Source organism: Sminthopsis crassicaudata, chromosome X, assembly GCF_048593235.1.
Source record: "Sminthopsis crassicaudata isolate SCR6 chromosome X, ASM4859323v1, whole genome shotgun sequence".
NCBI classification, from domain to species: Eukaryota; Metazoa; Chordata; class Mammalia; order Dasyuromorphia; family Dasyuridae; genus Sminthopsis; species Sminthopsis crassicaudata.
Window position 1 is genome coordinate 76,581,795 of NC_133623.1, and position 7,284 is coordinate 76,589,078.

General features: G+C 47.2%; 1 long non-coding RNA gene across 2 annotated transcripts; it reads right to left on the reverse strand.

Moving 5' to 3' along the window:
• Nucleotides 1-1,609: 1,609 nt before the first annotated feature.
• On the reverse strand, nt 1,610-6,459 carry LOC141548502 (uncharacterized). Of its 2 annotated transcripts, XR_012483982.1 has the most exons (4): nt 6,397-6,459; nt 4,559-4,643; nt 3,204-3,304; nt 1,610-2,839 (listed from the first exon to the last, which is right to left on the reverse strand). It is a non-coding gene; the product is annotated as an uncharacterized LOC141548502 (long non-coding RNA). The 2 variants fall into 2 exon arrangements; XR_012483981.1 differs by lacking the exon at nt 6,397-6,459 and having other exon boundaries at nt 4,559-4,734.
• Nucleotides 6,460-7,284: the final 825 nt, after the last annotated feature.

A 7,284-nucleotide genomic window follows, 5' to 3' on the forward strand; every position in this document is an offset into this window, starting at 1 on the left:
TAGCATCACCAGTGTTGGTCAAAGATGTGTCAATAACCTTTTCTTTATGTCTAAATCATCATACCAGATTAATCCCAGATGATCTCCCTCCTCATCAGGCAGGAAGAAGAATTTAGGTCTAACCGTCCAATGTAACAACTGCCTATCCAACTGGCAGGCAAGTGAGTATAAGCCATTAGCCCACAAATCCAATAAGGGCCCCTTCGTGCTGGCTGTTCACGTGCAAATATTGTAGAAATGTTCCTCCCAACTGGGTAATTCTGTCTTGGAGTCCTAGGGGCCCACCTTCCATAGTATAAGCTCCATAAGAGAAGTCAGTGATATCTGTCTGCAGGTCATAAACCATATTTATTGATTCAGATGTTGTTTGTGAAAGAATGTACACTTTTATTTGATAAACTTGCTGTACTTACAAAACTTTTATATATTCTGTATTGGGAATAGAATAGAGAGAGAGGTTCAGGGATTTTTACTACAACTGCCTCTGTCTCCTCATATCATTATTGTGTCTCACATGACACGATCTATTCTGATGCCCAGAATGAGATCCCCAGCAGCTACTGTAGCAGGTGGCTCCCATAACAGATGTTAGCGGTGTAGTATGGGTGTCCTCTTACCGGATCTCTCCTTGGGATGCAGCATTAACTCCATACATCTCCTTTCTCTGGCTCCAACCTATGACAAGGCTGAGTGCGTGGGCACAAGATAATCCCAGAAGAGAGGAAGCATAAATAGACAGCTCTGAGCAGAATTTCCTCTCTTTCTTCCCAGTACCCCCACTGAGAGGATGAGTGAATAAAGACAGACCTTTTGCATCTCCCTGATTGGCTTGTCCACAGGCTCTGAAAACTGGTATGTATGGCCCTGACAGCCTAGAATAATGTGCCCACACAGTCCGGCACACCAGGGGCCCACCTTCCATAGTATAAGTTCCATTCTGCAGTATTCACACAGCCATAGCTGCTGTTCACTCTTCCAGTCACAACTTTGGACAATAGGACTTGATATCATACTTTCCCTACTCCAATACTCCTGAAAATACTTTCCTCTCAGTGAGTTGTTCTTCCAATGACATTCTATAAATTAATATGGGCGAGTAATCGCACCGTCCTTTTTATTTTATCCACAACATCTTGCCAAATAAGTCAAATCCCCCAACAGTAGAGTGCTCAATAATTCCTCAGAGGTACAGCATGAACTACTGAGAAGAATTGTTCCCCCCAAACCTGCTCCTTAATTACCAGGACCCAGGTGCTACCATTTGATTGGACATGAGTCTGACTCGAATCTCTTCTATCTCTACTGTAGTTGTTGAGGACAATGATTAAATGTGGAATCCAGAAAGCCTGTGAAAAGGTTTAAGGGAAATCTTTCCCTTTAAGGAGTGGCTCGGCTCCCCAAAGCCCCCCATTCCTCTCTCTGCCAGAGCTGTCGATCCCAGCCCCCACAGACGTGAATCCCAGCCCACTAGAGAAAATAAAGGAGTGCTTTGGTAATCTTTATCTGCCTCTCTGAGCAGAGCTGACAAAGTCCAAGAAAGATCGACATAACCCAGAGAAGTCAGTGATATCTGTCTGCAGGTCATAAAACAAATTTACTGACACAAATGTTGCTTGGGAAAGAATGTAAGCTTTTATTTTATAACCTTTTGTTATTTACAAAACTTTTATATACTTTGTATTGGGAATGGAATGGAAAGAGAGGTTCGGGGATCTTCACTACACCTGCCTCTCTGTTTCCTCCTATCATTGTCTCTCACATGACACGATCTATTGTGATGCCCAGAATGAGATCCCCAGCAGCTACTGTAGCAGGTGGCTCCCATAACACCCATTAGTGTAGTTTGTATTTTTGCACTGTAAATGCAACTACATTTCCTCTCCCCCAACCACTCTCCCTCTCCAGTTTGATTCAGGCAATATATGCCTCTTACTGGGTCTGTCAAATGCCATATACATTTCTCAGCCTGAGACCAGAATCCAGTAGCATTATGTACCTCGGAATGGTTCCTGGGAATCCAGGCCGGACTCCAAGGTACTGGCACCCAAGGCCATCTCTCAGATTGTCGTGGACCTCCACAAATCCAGCAATTGGTCACACTAAAACTTTTGGCAAAGGCTCCCATCACTTGTAGATATTTATTCTCCCCTGCTCCCCAAAATTGGAATCTTGGAATTGGTGTTCTTTCATTAAAGGAGGTCGGGGGATAAATTAGAAAGGCAGGGATGAGGGTAATTGCCACCCTGAGGGCCATGGAAAGGCTTGATTATCCGAAAGCACCCACCCTTCTACAGTGGCACCTGGTCTCTGTCTATATAACTTCCAGAACCAAGGATGGTTGTGGACCTCTACACAAATAAGCCTAAAGGAAGAGGGATCTGGGAAAGGTCCCTGCGATTCCCAGCAAACTACCTTCAGGGGAATTCTGTTTCCATTGAGGTTCATCTGATCACAATGCACCCACTTCATCTCCCAGTCTACTCCCAAACACCAAGGGTCAAACAACCAAGCTATGAGTCTCTGGTACCGTTGGACCGGAGTCCAGTCAGGATCATCATCACGCGTGAGAGACATGAGGCAAGAGAATACTTTACAGGGTTAAAAGTCCCACTGGTGATCTCGGTTTCTTGACCTTGTACCTTGGAGCAATCAGTCCAACTGTGTTCAGTAGTTCTTAGGGCAGTTGCAGCAATGAGGAGAATCCGGAATGGCCCTCCCCAGCTGGGATGCAGCTTTTCTCCCTTCGGGAACTTTAGTGGGGCCCAATCCCCTGGCTTGAAAGGATGGACCACGAAATCAAGAGGTGGAGTCTGAGCCAGGAGTCCTTTCCATCAGAGTTCTGAAAGGGAAGTGGACACTACCAGGATAGAGTCTCTCGGGCTCCTGTCCTTTGTCTGAAATGTTGGTATCTCCTCTTCCCTCCCAGGATAAGGCATTCCATAAAAAACCTCAAAGGGTGACATTCCTAGGTCTCTCCTAGGAGCCATCCTAATCCTAAAAAAGGCTGATGGCAACCACTTAGTCCACTACACACTTCTCTGTAATCTGCTCTGCTATGATGTAAACCACTACTCATCCAAATTCGCTAAGAAACGCCTGAAATAATGCCTGGGTTCCCCAGTGACCACTTCTATGTAAAACTCCCAGCAGTTCCCTGGTCGTTCCTTTGCTTATCATTTTCCCACCCCTCTGAGAGTACCTACCAGTCTTTATATCGTTAATGGCTCCAAGTTTCAAAGCTCCTCTGTTTCCTTCGGACTGAAGACAGGTACAGTCTTGGGATGGTCAAGTTGTGGAACTGTAACTAACATAATATGGATTACTGCTATTTCTTCTGGCAGTAGGAAATTCTCTAGCACAAGCCTAATTAATTTGCCAGGAGGAAAATCCTTCCCATTACACTTTATAAGACCCCATTCCTTCTAAGTCTTTCCAAAGGTATGCACTACCCTTATGCATTTTTGGAATCTGTGTAGATAGTTCCCTCTGTTCCACTTATCACTTCAAGGCCTCATTTAAGGCATATTGTTGACAGGTCCGTGCCAACCAGGATCAGGTCTACTGCAGGGACCTAGACTCCAACACAAGACCAATCTGTCTCATTTCTAATTGCATAGCCATTCCTCCTTTTTCCCTGGAGCTTTCTCGAGGAGCCATCTACGAAAAAATGCTCTCTTATTTCAAAAAGAGTATCAAGTCTGATCTAACTTTGGTTTGGAGGTCTGTCACATTTAGACAGTGGGGTTCAGTTTCCCTCTGATCTGATTCCCTTTTGTGAAGGATGGTGGCCAGAGTCACACAATTCTTGGTACTTAAAGCAAAGTCATCTATTTTTTTTTCTAATAATAATGATTGATATTTTAAATTTCATGAATCAGTCAGCCAATGACTTCTTCTTTGGTTCTGAATATCCCTAACTTGATGCAGGTCACTCACTACCAATTCCCCCCCAAATTATTCGGCTTTCTTGCAACAAGGAAGCAATCCAGAAAATTGTTTGTACACATCCCCTTGAGATCACCCCGAGTATGTTAGACACCAAGGCAACTGGCTGCCTCTGTGTAGCCCAAGATTGAGTCAAAATCCCCAAGGCAGTCCCTTTTTTTAGCTTAAGATATAGATGCAAAGGTTTTTCAAATGTAAGTAAAGCCAACACTGGGGATGTAATGAGAGCACAATTCCCTCTTTAATTACAGGCAAAGATTGAAGATTAAGTTCTTAAATTCCAGTACTTGAGCATATTAAAGCACTTGGTCAGGACTTGGGGCTGGTAAAATGACCCAGTAGCTTTCTCCCCCCTTTTAAACATTCTTATTACAGCCATTCAAATTCTTAAACTAATTAACATCTAGATTACTTTTCTAAGAACACAGCTGACAAAAATTTGAATAACATGGCCAAACTGACCAAATTTAGCAGTGCAAGAAGATTTAGAAACAAAACAATATGATAAACAATGCCATCTATTTTAAACTTGAAAGAGAACTCATTGTGGAACCAAACCCATAGAACCTTAGGTGGCTTCCATTCTGGTGAATGTATTTAAGGCTTATCTTACCTAGAAAGTCATTCTGCTCTTCTCCTTGGATTTTGCATACCAATCAGGTCCAATTCTAGAGTTATCAAATGGGAAGAGACTTCAACTAATTAAAGAAATCATAAAAACAATTAGCATTCCTATAGAATTTACTCAAAACCAGGCACTGTGTGAAGTGCTTTACAATTCTGGGATCCTCAGGACCATCCTGGGAGGTGACGGTGATTATTATCCTCTTACAGGAAAGTAAGCCTTGCTAAAGAGACATAGGGATATTTGGTTCCCAGTCACACAGATAATACATTTCAAATCATATCAAATCCAGATTGGTAATTGCTCATGGAAACAGATTACAGTTTCCAGGTCCCAGTACTCTAAGCTCTTCAAAAGACAAAAAAGATCATTGTCCATAAGTTCTATTTCCATTTTATTAAAGACGAGTGGAGACAATTCCCTCTCCCTATAGTCTTATACTTCCTTAAAGAGCTGGATTCATTCTCAAGGCCCTGCCTCCTTCACTTTTCCTTGAGCCTTTCCAGATCAGGAAGTAGCCGAAGGATTCAGCCAATGCAGAGAAATGCTTAGAAAAGTGTAGTTTTACAGTTTGAATTCACTGGGCAGCTTAAAGGGTGCTGGGCCAAGGGTTACAAGCTATCATTTTGAGAATTTCCTACTAGAAGATTCCAGAAGAAAGACTGCTTTGCTCAAGAAGTTCTGCTGGCGCATGTGGCAGATGTTCCTGGACAGGGAAACCTTTGAGAGCTGCACAGTGGGAGGGAATTAAACAGTTCTCAGAAGAGTGTAAGGAAGCATCTGAGATCTTATCATCACAGATCACAATGACATAGATACACACATACATAATCACACACACGCACACGCATATGTTCTGCCACATCCAGTATTTATAAAGTGTTGGGTGTAATAGAGGTTTCCTCCAGATTCTGCTGAACGTTGGGTGCACACAGTTCCCCCGGCCTTTATCTGAACTTAGTCTTGAGACTAAAGCAGGTTCAAGGCTGAAAGTGAAGTCTTTTCCTTTGCAATCTCTAGCTCTTCCCTGAAGGGGGAGGAAACCTCTGCAGGGTAAACTGAAGGTCAGGCTAGATCCTGAGGATGCACAATACTAGCCCCACTAATTCAGTTACTGATCTGCTGCTGGTCTTTGCCATCTTATTTCCATCAGCCTTTACCGATGGCATCCATAATCCAAAAGGACAAAAGAAGGGCTGCATTCAGGAAATTGTCACACTGATTTAGGGCATAACTCAGAAAAAATCACACACGTGAGGTAACTTGGCAGCCTCACAAACTTCCTGCCGCAGTTAATCTAAGAGTAATACTAGTAGATCATAATTTCACTGTAAATAAGACCAAAATAAATTAAATGGGGGGGTAGAAGGAAGAAGAAGAGTAAGGGGGAAAATGGGGAAGAGGAGGAGGAGGAGGAAGAGGGGGAGAAGGAGGAGGAGGGGGAGGAGGAGGAGGAAGAGAAAGAAGACGGGGAGGAGGAAGGGGAGGGGGAGGAGCAGCTGTGGGGGGCACGGTCAGGGTCAGTATCAGGGCATAGGGGGTTACCTCTTGGGGATTAAAGGCAGGCGTCCTCCCAGAGCCGGGGTAGGCTCAGAGGAGAGGTGCTCCCTCTTGGGAGGTCAAGGTTGGGGACATTCAGCCTGGCGACAGTCAAGGAAAAACTCGGCCAGGAAGGAGAGGGAGAGGATCGCTGGTCTCGGGTCAGGGTCGGTGTCCGGATGGTGACCGGATGGTGACCAGCTCTCGACACCTCGGAGGGGGGCCTGGGGGCCGGGTGGGGGGGCCGCCTGGGGGGGACCAGCAAGGCCAGGACTCCAGGTACTCACTGTTGGGTGAGGCTGCACCTGACAGACGGACGGATGGGCGTCTGCAGATGGGCGGCCAGGAGGGCGGCCTGAAGGGCGGCCAGAAGGACACTGTCCACGGGAAGAAGTGGGGGAGAAGGCCCGGCCCTGACCCGCCTCACCTTGTCCCCTGGCCCTGCCCCCAAGCACAAGCTGTTCTCTTCCACTCTCCCAGGGATGATCACGAGGACAATGCTCATCCTGACCCGACCGTGACCCAAAGTCACTTGGGGCACGAGGGGAGCTCCAGTCACGTGCCAGGGCGTGGCAGGCCTTGGCGGGAGAGGAGAGGCACGCGGCTGCCACGTCACTTCCTGGGGCTGGGGGCGGGGCGCTCCTGTGGGTAAAGACACAAAGGAAGGAGATGTTCAGAGCGTGGAGCGGGAAGATACTGGGAACAGGGCCTTGGGGCAAGGGAGAAGGAGGTGGTCACTAGAGAGCTGTCCTCCGGCTCAAGTGACCAATTCCCCAGTTAGATCAATAACCCCGCCCCCTGCTCTCTGTCTCCATGGTTCCCACATTTCGCTGCTTTGGGACCCGCCCCATCCCGCCAGCCCTGGGGAGCGGGGAGGGTGAGGACCCCCCAGGGACAGCCGGGTCTCAGTCCTCGGGGCGGTGCCACAAAAGCACAAGCCGCTGGGGACGCTGACCCAGGCGGCTGCCTCAGCGGGGGCCCTGGGGGGGGGGCTGCGTCTGTGCCCCGGGAGCCCCTCAGGGACAGGTGCAAGGTGTTCCACTTCCCAGCGCATCCCTCGGGGCAGTGAGCAGCGCACCCAGAGCACCCAAGCAATGCCCCAGACCCACGTGGGCCCTTCCCTCCGGCCAGACTTCCTCCTCAGCCTTGGGGGAAACGAGCCCCACAAAGGACAT